The sequence below is a fragment of the Equus asinus genome, chromosome 8 (assembly GCF_041296235.1).
Source record: "Equus asinus isolate D_3611 breed Donkey chromosome 8, EquAss-T2T_v2, whole genome shotgun sequence".
Lineage (NCBI taxonomy): Eukaryota > Metazoa > Chordata > Mammalia > Perissodactyla > Equidae > Equus > Equus asinus.
In genome coordinates this window covers 76425751-76440413 of record NC_091797.1, presented here as the reverse complement: position 1 = coordinate 76440413, position 14663 = coordinate 76425751, and the positions used below count along the sequence as shown (strand labels likewise).

Below are 14663 nucleotides of genomic sequence, written 5' to 3'. Positions count from 1 at the left end.
GGGTCTGGTTGTGGTAGAGGAATACTGCCTGGTCTTGAATGCCCTAAAGAAACTTCTCCCAAGCTAGTGTTCTTAATGTATTTGAGGTTAGACTGCACTATCAGGAAAATCTTCTAGAAGGAGGCAGTGTAGAAGGGGTTATTTTGGTAGTTCCAGGAGGGTGTCCAAGATCTCGAAAAATAACTCCAGAAACAGAATTCCTTGTTAGCTTTTGAGTCTCAGGAGTAAACATAAAGAATCCGTTTGAGTAGTGGTGACGAGGAGAGCTGAGGAGTGAAGGGACGGCAGAGAGAACCAGCTGCTGGCAGAAACAGAGGTTTTGGGCGGTTGAGCTGCACTGGAGAGGGGAAGCCATGGGGGTTTTGGTAGCATGTCTTCACTGTTGAGGAATATTCTGTGAGTAGGAGGATCCATTTTGGGAGCTAGTTCGGATTTCTTCCCTCGGGGGCTTGTGGGCGTAGGGGAGAAGGTGACCACTTTTGGTTTGTCACCATGAGACAAGCTCGGTCATCAAAACAAAAACCAAATTCTTATGTAGAAAGTAGGGGAATTAACTCAGTTTCTAGATATTTACCCAATAGTCTAGCATTTTGAAAAAACAACCTAAAGAACCTCTTCATATGCTCTTGTGATAACTGGCCCTTTTACAAATGGACTACCTTGTCTTATGATTGGCAGTTGGGACCTGCTCAGATAGCTTGATACTAAGCTTTTTAGAGAAAGTTGATTTGTAAATCCCTTTTATTTATTAAAATGAAACACTTCCAATGAATTCTTAAAATGTATATGATTATATTACTTTGCTGTTTTAAACAACTATTTTCTGGTTGAATAGCAGGGACTTTTAAATTGCCTCCTTTGTTTAAATTATTAAACAGGTCTTTCTCTGTCTTAGAGTAGGACTCTTTCATCCACTTGTAGACAGACAAATTTTGGCTGTTTTTAGAAACTTCACTGAGGTGTAATTTGTATGCCATGTGTCTCCTGTTTACGTATGTCATTTATATGCCATAAAGTGCACTTGTGGTAAGTGTCCAGTTCACTGAGCTTTAGTTGTGCGGTTGTCATCACAGTCGAGTTCTAGAGCTGGATCCCATCAGCTCGCTAAGATGCCTCATGCCCTTTTACGTTTAATCCCAGGTCCCACCTTGGCCCCAGACAACCGGTACTCTGCCGTCTGTGTCTAAGGATTTATCTTTTCTAGGCATTTCATATAAATGGAATCATATATATGGCCTTTTGTGTCTGGCTTTTTTCACTCAGCAAGGTTCTTTTTCAAGGTTCATCCATGTTGTTGCGCATTTCAGTAGTGTGTTCTTTTTTATTGCTGAATATTCCATTGTAATAATATACTACATTTTGTTTACCCATTCATTGACAGACATGTTTTTTAGAGAAGCCTAATACCTTCATTATTTGGCTATTGACTTTCCGTTTCCTATGATAAACTTTTCTTACAGATTCAGATAGGAACTTGCTTATAAGGTGAGACTAGGAAATGGCAGTGAATATGGTGGAAAGATGATTAGATTGGACGCCACAGGACAGCTGTGCCACTGGTGGCAACAGGTCACTTAGCTGCTCTAAGTCCTGGTGTCTCCAACTGTAAAACAAACAAAAAAAAGCAAGAGGAGGGTGGGGGGAGGTTAGACTAGAATCATGGTTACCAAACTGATTTTTGTTCCACGAACCTTAAGTTTTTGAGAGATATTGCCTTAGAACAAATTGCATCCAGCAATAAAAAAGAACACACTACTGAAATGTGCAACAACATGGATGAATCTCAGAAACATGTTGAATGAAATAAGCCTTGCCCAAAAAGAGTGTATGCTGTTCCATTTATATGAAGTTTTAGAATAGGCAAAACTAATCTACGGTGAAAAAAATTACCTCGGTACTTGCCTCTGAGGGGGTTTGGAGAGGGGTTGACCAGGAAGAGGCATGAGAGAACTAGGATGGGGGTTACTTGGTAGGGATGGTGTGCGCGTTTGTCAGAACGCGTTGAACGGCACACTTAAGATTTGTGCATTTTATTATATGTAAATCTTACCCAGCACAAAAAGAACCATTGACAGATGTTGAACTCAGAGATGAAGTGGACTGATGCCTGTGTCTTACTTGGAAATGCTTTGAAATAGTGGCTCTCCAGCTTTTTGGTCTCAGGACCCCTCTGCGCTCTTCAATATCGAAAACTCCAAAGAGCTGTTGTTTGTGTGGATTAGAGCTATTGGTGTTTACTGTATTAGAAAGGAAAACTGAGAAAAATGTACAATATTTGTTAAAGCATTTAAAAATAAACCCATTACATGTCAAAATAAACAACATATTTTTGTAGAAAATAACTATTTTCAAAAAAAAATGAGTGACATTGATTTGTACATCTGCAGATCTCTTTAATGTTTGGCTAACGTTTAGTTAGAAGACAGCTGGATGCTCGTATTGACTTTTGCATTCATCTGTTGTGATTTCACGTCTGGAAAACTTCACCACAGGCTCTTGAGAGAATAAGAGTGAAAAAGGCAATTAACCTCTTAGTATGATTTTCAAAATAGTTTTGACGTCATGGATCCCTGAAAAGGCCTCAGGGACCCTCAGGAGTCTCCATATCACACTTTGAGAACCACTGCTTAAAAAAAAAAAAAAAAAAGGGTGGATGGATAGCTGAATTTGTAATATAGTAAATCTATCAAAGTTAATTGTAGCATCAGGTGGTGGGTACACGGGCGTTCACTGTACAGTTCTTTCGATTTTTATGTATATTTTAAAATTTTCATAATGTTAGAAAAGTGAGATAAATTGCATTTATTTAAAGAATGACCACTGTGGCTTTATCATGGGCAAATAAATACTTTAAAAAATACTGAAAACAAGTCTTTGAATGAAGTACTGACCCATGCAACAACATGGGTGAACCTTGAAAACATTTTGCTAAGTGAAAGAAGCCAGACACAAAGGACCACCTGTTGTGATTCCATTTATATGAAATGTCCAGATTAGGCAAACCCATGAAACAGAAAGTGGAGTAGTGGTTGCCAAGTGGAAAGGAGAATGGTTAGTCACTGCTAATGGCTTTTGGAGCCAGTGATGAAAATGTTCTAAAATTAGAGAATGGTGACGGCAGCGCAAGTCTGTGAATATATGAAAAACCAGTGAACACTTTTTGTTTTGTTTTTTTGGTGAGGAAGATTGGCTCTGAGCTAACATCTGTTGCCAATCTTCCTCTTTTTGCTTGAGGAAGATTGGCACAGATGTTAGCTCAGGGACAGTCTTCTCTGTTTTGTGTGTGGGATGCCACCACAGCGTGGCTTGATGAGCAGTGTGTAGGTCCACGCCCGGGATCTGAACCCGTGAACCCTGGGCTGCTGAAGCAGAGCGCGTGAACTTAAACACTACGCCACCAGGCCAGCCCCCCCGTGAAGACTTTTAAAGGGTGAATTTCATGACATGTAAATTAGGTCTCAATAGAGCTGTTATTTAAAAAGATATTCAAAACACTTGAGGTTTTTGGCATTATCTTTAGGGAATCTGATTTGGCAAGCACTGGACCATGTGATCTTAAAGATCATAAATATGTTAGTGTCTGAAATTCTCTAATTCTGTATCTTCCGTCTCTTCTGTGTACAGCAAATGAGAGAATGGTTGGGAAAGTGACCTGCCCTGAGCATTTCCCCAAGATCAAAATTAGCTTAGGAATTGGTCTCTCCAACTTGCCCTATAGCTTGCCAAATCACCCTCTTTAAGGTTATCCTGTTAAGATCTTTTTTCCTCTTAACATTGTCTGGGTCAGAGGTCACAAACTCAAATGACCACAAGGACCAGGAAATAAAGTGGACCATCTGTAAGGCCAAGAGGACCTTTTCTGTTTTTTATTTTCCTCCTTTTGATAAAGTCATGGTTACAGAGAAATATTTTTTTCATTTTGACAACCATGCAAGCATAAACTGCAATTGACTTGGCCTCAGTTATGGAAAGGTTATAGGGAGTGGTGGGGTTTGTGGCACACTAGAGAGTGTTTGCCTGGTCTAAAGGAGGCAGCCATCACTCAGCTGCAGGTGATTCTTGCTATTTGAGAATGTGAGCCCAGTGTGATGAGATCTGGTACATTATTTTTTTTAAAGATTGGCACCTGAGCTAACATCTGTTGCCAATCTTCTTTTTTTTAAATTTTCTCCCCAAAGCCCACAGTACATAGTTGTATATTCTAGTTGTGAGTACTACAGTTTTTTTTCAGGAAGATTAGCCCTGAGCTAACAACCACTGCCAGTCCTTCTCTTTTTGCTGAGGAAGACTGGCCCTGAGCTAACATCGATGCCCATCTTCCTCTACTTTATATGTGGGATGCCTGCCACAGCATGGCTTGATAAGCGGTGCGTAGGTCTGCACCTGGGATCCAAACCAGTGAACCCTGGGCTGCCAAAGCAGAATGTGCAAACTTAACTGCTGCACCACTGGGCTGGCCCCGAGAGCTGGCATATTTGAAAAATTGAAAGAAATCTGAATTTGTATGTGAACTCTGCTTTTAAATTTGGGTTCAATTTGTAATTTAATGTCAGAGTTCAGGTATTAGTTATTCTGGGAGAGTAAGTTTCAGCTGGGTTGAACCTAGTTTAGAAATGAGTCTTGGTCTAAGAGATGAAGGGGTGTGTTGTGCTGTTTTACCGCAGCTCAGCTCAGGCCTAAGGAAAATCTTTTTAGGTGTTCTCACTCTTGAATGTACCTATTTAAAGTCGCAGGACCATAATCTTCTGAATACACCATCTGAGACTGTCTGCCTGGTAAAGCCCAGTGGTATGAAGTTACTCTGAGGTGTGAGGAGCGCGCACAGTTATTTTAAATACTCTTGTCTTGGAGCTGGAAGGTTGATTCTCCATTTTCTGAAATTCCTAGCTTTACATTCCATTTTGGACTGTTACCCCTTAACTTCACCACCATGCTTGCCTGGGGTGGGCTCTTTTCATGGGGTGATTCTGGGGTAGAGGAAAGGATGGTAATTTGACTTAACTGCAAACAGTTGATTTCGTTATAGTTGAAACAAAATTATATCTTTAAGTTAGACTGAGGAGGTCCCTTTCTTGGCTCTTGTTTAAAGTTTCTAACCTACATGTTTGACATTACTGCATTCCACGCCTCTGGCTTTGCTTCCCCAGTACAAGTATGTATACTTGTGCCTGTGTGCGTGCACACGTGTGTGCATTTGGGGTGGTTAAGAAAGGAATGGACATGCCCACTTCAGAATCCTCCCCCTCACACACAGATCCACACACAAGTGTACTCGGATTTTCTATCTGTGTTTGATCTGATCTCTAAAGGTGTCGGCCGATAGCTTTCTGGTGCTTAAAGGCTGTAGCTTGTGCTCCTCAGCCAGATGGAAGCAGACTCTGAGTTTATCAGAGGTGCAGTGCTTCCTCTGCTGAGACACGTTCACTGAAAAGTTGGGGAATTCGTTTTCTCAGCTTAGGACCTTACTTTTTGGAATTTGACTGTATTTCCAGGCCTCCTTCCAGGAAAAAAAAATCCCAACACCCAGAGATAACCACTGTCAATTCCCTAATGTTTATCTTTCCAGACCTTGTGGGTTTTTTGTTTGTTTTTCATTTTTTTTGGCATGATGAATGTATTTTTTTTCCATTTAATAGATTGTGAACACCTTTCCAAGCTCCAGAATATTCATCTGCAATATTTTTTAGTGGCTGAATAGTATTTCATTGTGTGGAGGTGCTATTATTTATTTAATCCGTCTCTGTTGGTCATTGAGAATATTTCATGGTATTTTTGTGTGACTTGAAGGTGTTTCTGGGCCCCTGTTCCAGTCATTTCTGTTAACATACCCCAGGTTGGCTACTTTCTCTGAGAGTGTCCCTCTGTCTCCTCCTTCCTTTACCCTGAGAACCTTTCAGCAGGACTCTTGAAGAAAGCTGGCAGTTGGGATTGTCACCTTAGGTGCCCTGCCTGCCTTGTCACACCCTTCCACCTTTACGATAAGGCGTGTGTGGAGGAAGGTGGTGAGCAGGTACGCAGCTGAAAAGTAGCCTTTGTTCTGTGCCCTGGGCTGCTGTTAAGAAAGCTTACCGCATTTTCACGTGTGTCCCTACAGCCTGCAGAGGGGCAGGGGACACACAGTTGGTGTTTGACACGCCCAGTAGCAGCATGCACACCTGGACCGGGGCCCAAGCTTGAATGTCCATATTGTGCCCTGCTGGTTGGCAGACCCCTGAGGCCAGGGCTTCGCAGTGATGTGAGCAGGTGAATGCTGTCCCTTTGCTTTTTGTTGTTCCAGAGGCAGGGAGAGCATCGAGCTTCTCGAAAGGTGGTGATTTCAGCTGAGTCCACTTGGCTTGGTGAGCTCACATGCGATGGGGAGCCATGTGGATGCACTTTCCTTCGAGTTACAAAACACAGCACTGGCATGACTTGGTACCTGGAAGGAAGAACTGGCTCAGCACACTGGAAAACAATTTAAATACTTTCAGTCACACTGCGTGCAGAGATGCTGATCTCTGGCTTTGGCAGCCTTACTCGTCGGTTCAATCAGTGTGGGGTTTCTGGGATCCCATCTATCCCACCCCCTGTATTGCTGGCAGAGTGTGTGGTGGAGGGGCTGAGTGAAGGTGTGAGGGGTTTGGTTATGTTTTAAAAACTGGATCAGGTCGTTATGACTCCTGAGGCCCAGTGGAGAGGTTCGGCTGCCCCCTGTGGCATCCACGTCCACCCACTACGTTCTAGTGTAGGAGTGCTTACTGAGACTCCATTTCCGAGCCCAGCAGGGCCTGGTCCCCAGCCTCCCAGCTCGCTCTCTGATTGTTCCCCTGTCTAATGGACCAGTCTGTTTCCCTTTAGCTTTGGAATTCATGATTTTCTTTCCCCATGTGAAACCTTGGCATAAGACTTTGTCCCATGGGAAAAAGGCCTTCTCATAAAAGCAAAGAACCCAGTTATCAGCCCAACCTCTGGCTTGTCCTTGGCATTGTCCCTGCACAGTATGAGAGCCAGTAGGCAGGTGGTGCTGGGGAAGCTCACCTGTGCTATGCACGGCCTCCTCCAGACGCTTCTCAGAGCAGCGCACCAGAGACCTACTGATGACGGTTGAGCTGGCTCGGCCCCGTGTGAGCCAGCTGCTTTTTGCTCAGTGGCTTTGTTTGCTTATCTCTGTTTTTGTGCTTGTTGCTGGCTCCTTGGAGATTTGGGTGTGTGTGTATAGTTCTTGGGATGATTGCTGCTGATTGGTAAAATATGGATGAAGTGATCAGGGCAGGGTGTGGTGTGAAGTATTGTAATCTGCTGGTTTCCCCCCAGTTCTTCCCTGAAGAGAGTGTTGTTCTGTTTCCTGTCCTAGAGGGCCTGGGGAGCAGCTTTCAGGCTCTTGTATAGCTGGGAGCAGCCATCCTGGCTCAGCAGCTCTAATTGAGGTCTTGGGTGTGCTGCCCTCCCAAATTGACTGGAACATTGAACCAACAGGCCTGTAGAAAAACTTGACGTTTCAGCCCTGTATTCTTTGTTGGCTAGGATCACTGGAAATATATCAGCAAGTGAGACTCAAATATGTCCTGGGAGCTCCAGCTCCTGGGTAGGAGATCCATGGCTGCCAAACAGCCAGCTCCAGTGCCGTGACATCTCTGACTGGCAGCCGACCTGCCTCTGTTGCGTCACATGGATTGGCTGATATCAGTTTATGTATGTATCTTTCCCTCTTTCTAATGTGATGTCTCAAAGTCATGGGGCCTAAGGGGTAGAAATTAGGAGAGGAGGGCAGGTTTTTCAACTGGCTCTTGTTGGGCTGTTGCAGTCTCCTGACAAAACCATCATTGTTTTGAATAAAGCACCAGTTGGTTTGGTTTGAATCGCTTCGGTCCTCTGAAACTGGCTGCTTTTCTTCCACCTCAGCCGCGTTCCTGACGGGACATGGGAAGAGGACTGCCCGTTCTAGAGGGAGAACCTGCTTTCCTTTCCCATCTCTGCTCAGCAGCATCTTAGGTGATCAGTTAACCATTCCAGAATAGACAGCTGTGTCCTGGTCAGTGGGCATCCCAGGCTGCTCCTGAACCCCAGCTGGGTCACAGCCATCGTAGCCTCTTGGCATGGAGCTTCCAGGAATCAGGCTGCTTGCTTGTGGCCTCAGCCTCACTTGGCACTTGAGGACCTGTACAGGAGACCACCTGCTCTGGCCAGGTTCCCCACCTGCTCTCACTGCTGCCTGGCTGACCTTCCTGCCAACGTGTTGGCCTGGCACCTGTCCCTATCATATGTATGATGCTTCAAGCTACGTAGTTAATTCGAAGAGCAAATGATTCCTCTGGCTGGCTTCCCAAATGCAGTCCCTCAAGACTGGGAGCAGAAACTCAGTGTTGGGTTCTTTCTGATGCTGACTTAGGTCTCATTGTCTTACCTCTACCCCTCGTTCGGTTTCATATTTGTGTGGTCAGATTAGTCATATCCAGCTGTGTTTGTGGGCATCCCAGCCTCATGGGTGAGGACAGCAGGAGCTCACGTGGAGGTGGAGGTACCTCACACAGTGGTGAGAAGACCCAGACTGTTTCCTCTCTCAGAGTTGGGAACTTTGCATTTGAATGGATAGCTCTCCAAAGCAGTGTGGCTCGCAAAGTGGCATTTGAAGGGCTTAGGAGAAATGTGGAAATGCAGTCTGAAAAAAAATTTTTTTAAGACCCCCAGCCCCAGACAGCGAAGTTAAAGTGCTTTTTCTCAAAGATGGAGCTGCAAAGACAGGAGGAGATTATATGTGGTGGACAGAGCTGCATGGGAGGGTAGTAATGTAGAAATGACCCTATCCACACGGTTAGTTCTTACTCAGAGGCAGGTTTGGGAACCACCTACGTGGTGTGATTTGAGGAGGACAGAAGAATCTATAATGAATCTAAATTACTTCTTTTGTTCAATCCTTTGAGTTTTGTGGCATTAAAGTTGTACAACTATTAAAATTTGTTTGCAGAGATACCTTACTTATTTGCCCCTCTCTTAAAGAATACAGCTTCCTGTGATGTAAGCTAGTTTTCCAGATCACCATTGTTTATTTCATTAATCATCTCTTTTATAAAATTAGCCATTTTTAATGGAAAGTGGAAATCTCAAATGAATAATAATCTTCACTGCTTTCTTGAGCATATTGAGTGTAATATAACTTTTGATTATTTAGAAACCTATTTCTGAATATTATTCATTGTATTATTATACTAACTTCTTTAGATTCTTGCACCGCTAGAGTATATTTGGTTCTCTTCTCAACGCTTGTGGGCTCTCTCACGGGGAGGGTTTTCACGTCTAATCATTGTCTCCTCCAGGCTGCTGGCTGCCGCTAGCTCTGCAGAGAGTTGGCCACTTACCCTCCCTTTTTGTCTGGTGCCTCCCACTTTCTGTTGGTTTGCATAACTTGTTAAATTGAGTGTAAAATAAGAGTAATTAACTTAGTGAGGGTTTAGAGACTCTCCTCTGAGTCAAGTGCACAGACCTTTATTATCTATCTAGAACTATTTTTGCTTACTTCTATATAACTAAAGTAAGCTCCACATAGTTGTGAGATAATACTATACATATAAACTTCTTTCACAGAATAATCTTAATTATTATCCAGTTACATCACTGCAATTTGTTGACCAGATTAATTTGTATGAAGGATAGAAATTATCTGCAAATCATAGGAAGAGGCAAAGGAAAATGACAGTATATTCTTATTTCTGAAATGTGGCAAATAAAAAAATAACTCCAAATCAACATGGTGCACTGTGTCCTCTGGGTAATTGAGTGTTATTTTCTATTAATTATGAGTTGGAAATTCACTGCCCCCCCACCTTTTTTTTTGAGGAAGATTAGTCCTCAGCTAACATCTGCTGCCAATCCTCCTCTTTTTGCTGAGGAAGACTGGCCCTGAGCGCACATCCGTGCCCATGTTCCTCTGCTTTATGTGTGGAACACCTACTACAGTATGGCTTTTGCCACCGGTGCCATGTCCGCACCTGGGATCCAAACCGGCGAACCCTGGGCCACCGCCAAAGCAGAACGTGCGAACTTAACCACTGCGGCACCAGGTCAGCCTCTCCCCTTTTTGAAATGGACATAGTTTTGTGGAGGTTCCTCTTCAACCCTCCTCCTCATTATATAGGAATGCATACTCATAGTCAACTGGAGAATTCAGACATTTCAGAAAAATATAAAGAAAGGAGCAGAATCCTCTGAAACACTCTTCTTGGAATTATATACCTAGTTATTTTGTTACTATCTCCTTTTACTGTGTAGGTAAAAATAGTACTTTGCTATCATTTTTAGTTGTCTTTTCAAGAGCAAAAGTTTTTTTTTGTTTTTGTTTTCTTTTAAAGATTTTATTTTTTCCTTTTTCTCCCCAAAGCCCCTCCAGTACATAGTTGTATATTCTTCGTTGTGGGTCCTTCTAGTTGTGGCATGTGAGACGCTGCCTCAGCGTGGTTTGATGAGCTGTGCCATGTCCGCGCCCGGGATTCGAACCAACAAAACACTGGGCCGCCTGCAGCGGAGCGCGCAAACTTAACTACTCGACCACGGGGCGAGCCCCGCAAAAGTTTTTAATTTTGATGAAGTCCAATGTATCTATGTTATTTTTGTTTTTTTTGGAGTTCATGCTTTTTTTGTAGTACATATTTAAGAAATCTTTACCAAACCCAAGGTCTCTAAGATTTTTTCCTATGTTTTATTCAAGAAGTTTTATAGTTTTAGCTCTTAAATTTAAGTCTATGATCTATTTTTGTGTATGGTGTGAGGTAAGGGTTGAGATTCAGTTTAAAAAGCAGTTTGATGAGTGTTCTTGTTATAGCTCTTCTCATTTCACTTTTTTAATTATTTTCCAAGGATAAATTCTTAAAGGTAAAACTGTAAGATCAAAGGATATTCACACTGAAATCTTTGATATGTGTTGCCAGACTGGTTGTCAAAAGCAATACCAATTAGAAAAGACAACCTCTAGAATGGGAGAAAATATTTGCAAATCATGTATCTAGTAAGGACATGTATCTAGAATATATTAAGAACTGTACAACTCAAAAGGAAAGGGACAAACAACCCCATTAAAAGCTGGGTAAAGGACTTGAATAGACATTTCTCCAAAGATATCCAGCTAACCAATAAACACACGAAAAGATATTCAACACTGTTAATCGTTACCACACTGAGACACTGCTTCACACCCAGTAGGATGTGATAAATGTTGGCGAGGATGTGGAGAGGTTGGAACCTTCCTACACTGCTGGTGGGAATGTAAAATGGTGCAGCCATTGTGGAAAACAGTCTGGTGGTTCCTCAAAAAGTTAAACATACGAGGTGCCGTTTGCCCCAGCAAGTCCCTTCCACAAATGCAAGCATGTGTCCCTGTAAAAACTTGTACATGAATGTTCATAGCAGCATTTTTTGTAGTAGCCAAAATCCAAATGCCCATCAACTAATGAATAAATAAACCAAGTGTGATGTATCCACACAGTGGACTATTATTCAGCTAAAAAAGGAATGGCATACTTGCTGCAACGTGGGTGAACCTTGAAAACATGTGACGTGGAAGAAACCAGTCACAAAAACCCGCATGTTATATGATTGCAGTTACATGAAATGTTCAGAATGGGCACATATGTAGAGACAGAAAGTGGATCAGTAGTCACTTAGATGGGAGGTGATGACTCATGGGTACGGCGTGTCTTTTTGAGGTAGTGAAAATGTTCTAAAATTGATTGTGATAGTTGCACAACTTTGAGTGTACTTAAAAAAACATGAATTGTACACTTTAAATGGGTGAATTGTATGATATGTGACTTATATCCCAGTAAAGCTGTTAGCAAAAAAAAAAAAAACGTAGCAGTTAATATTCCCGCTGGCAGTGCATAGGAGAGCCATCCCACACCTTCTTCCCAACTCTGGGTGTCGTTACTGTAATTTCAAAATTTAAATCAGCTCTATTGAGGTTTAATATGTAAACAATAAAGTTCACCCTTTTGAATGTACGGTTGTATGGTTTTGACAAATGTGTACACATATGTAACTAGTCCATCAAGATACAGAACATTTCCATCACCCCAGGTTTCCTTGTTCGCTTCCCGGGTGTTCCTCTCTGTCCCTCCTCTGCTCTCTCTCACTATAGATTCGCTTTGTCTTTCCCTGTGTTTTGTATAAATGGAATCATACAGCACTGACTCTTTGGCCTGACCTCTCTCGCTCAGTTTATTTTTAAGATTCATCTGTGTTGCTCCAGGTCTCGAGAGTTGATATTCTGTTGCATGGAGATTCCGCAGTTTGTTTTCTCCGTTTCCTGTTGGTAGACATTTGGCTTGTCTTAGTAAAGCTGCTATGAATGTTCACGTATAAGTCTTGGTGTGGACATAGGTTTTCATTTCTCTTGGGTAAATGCTGGGTCATGTGTTATATTTAACTTCAAAGGAATCTGCCAAACTGTTTTCCAAAATGGCTATTACCTTGAAAAAAAATGTGTACCATTATTACTGTGCTTTTAAAAATCTTTGTTAATCTGATAGGCAAAAAAATGATATCTCTGATATTTTAATTTGCGTTCTTTGATCTCTAGTGAGTTTTTGTTCCCTGAATTTGACAATTTGTGTTATATTTTTTAATTTCCTTTTAGTTCTTTTGTTTTGCTCTTTTTAAAAAATTTATCTGTTAATTTTAATGGAGTGAATGATGCTAATATATTTTCTAATGTTGAATTACCCTTCAATAACTGATGTAAAACCTATTTATTAATGTTCTTTTTTTTTTTTTTTTTGCTCTTTTTTAAGTTGAGATGTGGGTCTTTCTTTTTCCAGTTTTTTCCCCCAACGTTTTATTATAAAAAAATCTTAACAGAGAAAAGTGGAAATAATGGTGCAGTCATCACCTTTATAGCCACTACACAGCCCAAATTTAACTTTGCCATACTTGCTTTATGTATCTGTCTCTCTTGCTTTCAAATGGTTCAGGAAAAAAGTTGGAGACATCATGCATTTTATTCCTAAAAAAAGAAAAAGATATTCCCTTTTATAACCATTATGTCATTTTCATGCCAAAGGAAATATTAATTCATATGCTATACGGTCTATATTAAAATTTCTCCAGTTTTCCTCAAAATGTCTTTTGTAACTAGTTTTTACAAATCAAGTCTCAGTCAAGACTTGTAGTTTGCATTTGGTTTTCATCTTTTTTTTTTTTTTTAAAGATTTTATTTTTCCTTTTTCTCCCCAAAGCCTCCTGGTACATAGTTGTGTATTTTTAGTTGTGAGTCCTAGTTGTGGCCTGTGGGACGCCACCTCAGCATGGCCTGATGAGCTGTACCGTGTCCGTGCCCAGGGTCTGAACCAGTGAAACCCTGGGCCCCTGCAGCGGAGCGCGCGAATTTAACCACTTGGCTACGGGGCTGGTCCCTCTTTAGTTTCTCTTAATCTAGAATAATCCTTCTGTCTTTTCCCCCCTGGCATTGATGTTTTGAAGCAACCAGTCTTGTCTCTGAGAACGTCCCACATTCTGTATTTGTCTTCTTGTGTGGTGCTTGACTCGTTCCTCTGTCCCCTATGTTTCCCGTAAACCACATATTTTTTAGGCCTAAAAGGCTCGACTACATTTGTATTCAACATTTTTTTAGTGTGCTTCACAGATAGTCACATCAAATGTACATAATGTCAGGGTGTCCCCCTATTAGTGATGCTGAATTTGATCTTTTGGTTAAGATTAACTGCCAGATCTTTTCATTGTAAAGATATGTTTTTCTCTCTGGGATTAGGAATTTGGAAAGCTTAACTGACTTTTGTGGAACTCCCTAGACAGTAAGGTTTTTTCACAGTCTTTCCCTCAGCTCTGCACTTACCCTCTAACTTTGCTTATTGACTTGATTTAGAAGAGATTTTTCACTTTTATGTATTCAAACCACCAAGAGTACGAGAGATCTGTTTCCCCAACTTTCCTTTTCTAAACCCTACTCTCCCCTTCTTTTCTTCCTCTTTTTCTGTCTTTCCCTCCTCTTTCTCATCCTGCTTTACATCAAAAACTGGGATGGCAAGCTAGCTCTTCCTCCTAGTCTGTCACCTTTTTGAACTGCAGATTCAGAAAATTACACTGAGCCTAAATGTGAGATAAGGACTGACTTTCCCATAGCTCTGTCTTCTTTTTCCAGGAACCTGACTGCAGTCACTGATCCCATCCCACTGGCAAGGCAAGGCACAGTGAGGTTGAGACTTTGATCCTCAGGGCTCCAAACAATAAGTGCTCTTATCTTCGCTCCTGTCGTCAGAGCTAAGGATGGAGGAGGGAGGGGACCAGAAGCCAAAACCGTTGGTATTTTGAGAAAGACCTCTTTATTTCTTCTGCTTGAAACCCTTTGCTCTACATTCCCTTTCCCGGGTTAACTCCTACCCATTGGAGTCTCAGCTCAGCCATCTTACTTGAGGAAGATGTCCTGGACCCACTGACACCACTTAGCGCCCTTCTCTGTGTTTCCATATGCTCCACGCGTGCCCTAGCTCCCTTGAAGGAAGACATTTCTATCTTTCCCATTAGCTTGTGAGGTCCTGAGGTCTTTGCCACCCATTTCTCAGTGCAGAGCCTGTAACATCGCAGGTATGCACACATCACATCTGTAAGGAATAGATACGTTTGCTTCCTGATTGTGAAAGCAAGGTGGAGTCTCAGGCTTTTGTTTTTTTTTAATCAAA

The 14663-nt window shown here is 41.9% G+C and overlaps 1 protein-coding gene and 1 long non-coding RNA gene across 5 annotated transcripts in view; one reads left to right on the top strand and one right to left on the bottom strand.

Annotated features, from left to right (window-relative positions):
* The window catches only part of MLXIP (MLX interacting protein), a 54021-nt gene that overhangs the window by 8531 nt on the left and 30827 nt on the right, over positions 1–14663 (top strand). The window lies entirely within an intron of this gene.
* LOC139045915 (uncharacterized) lies at positions 2369–7139 on the bottom strand. The gene is made up of 3 exons (XR_011505314.1): positions 7018–7139; positions 6070–6418; positions 2369–2495 (listed from the first exon to the last, which is right to left on the bottom strand). It is a non-coding gene; the product is annotated as an uncharacterized lncRNA (long non-coding RNA).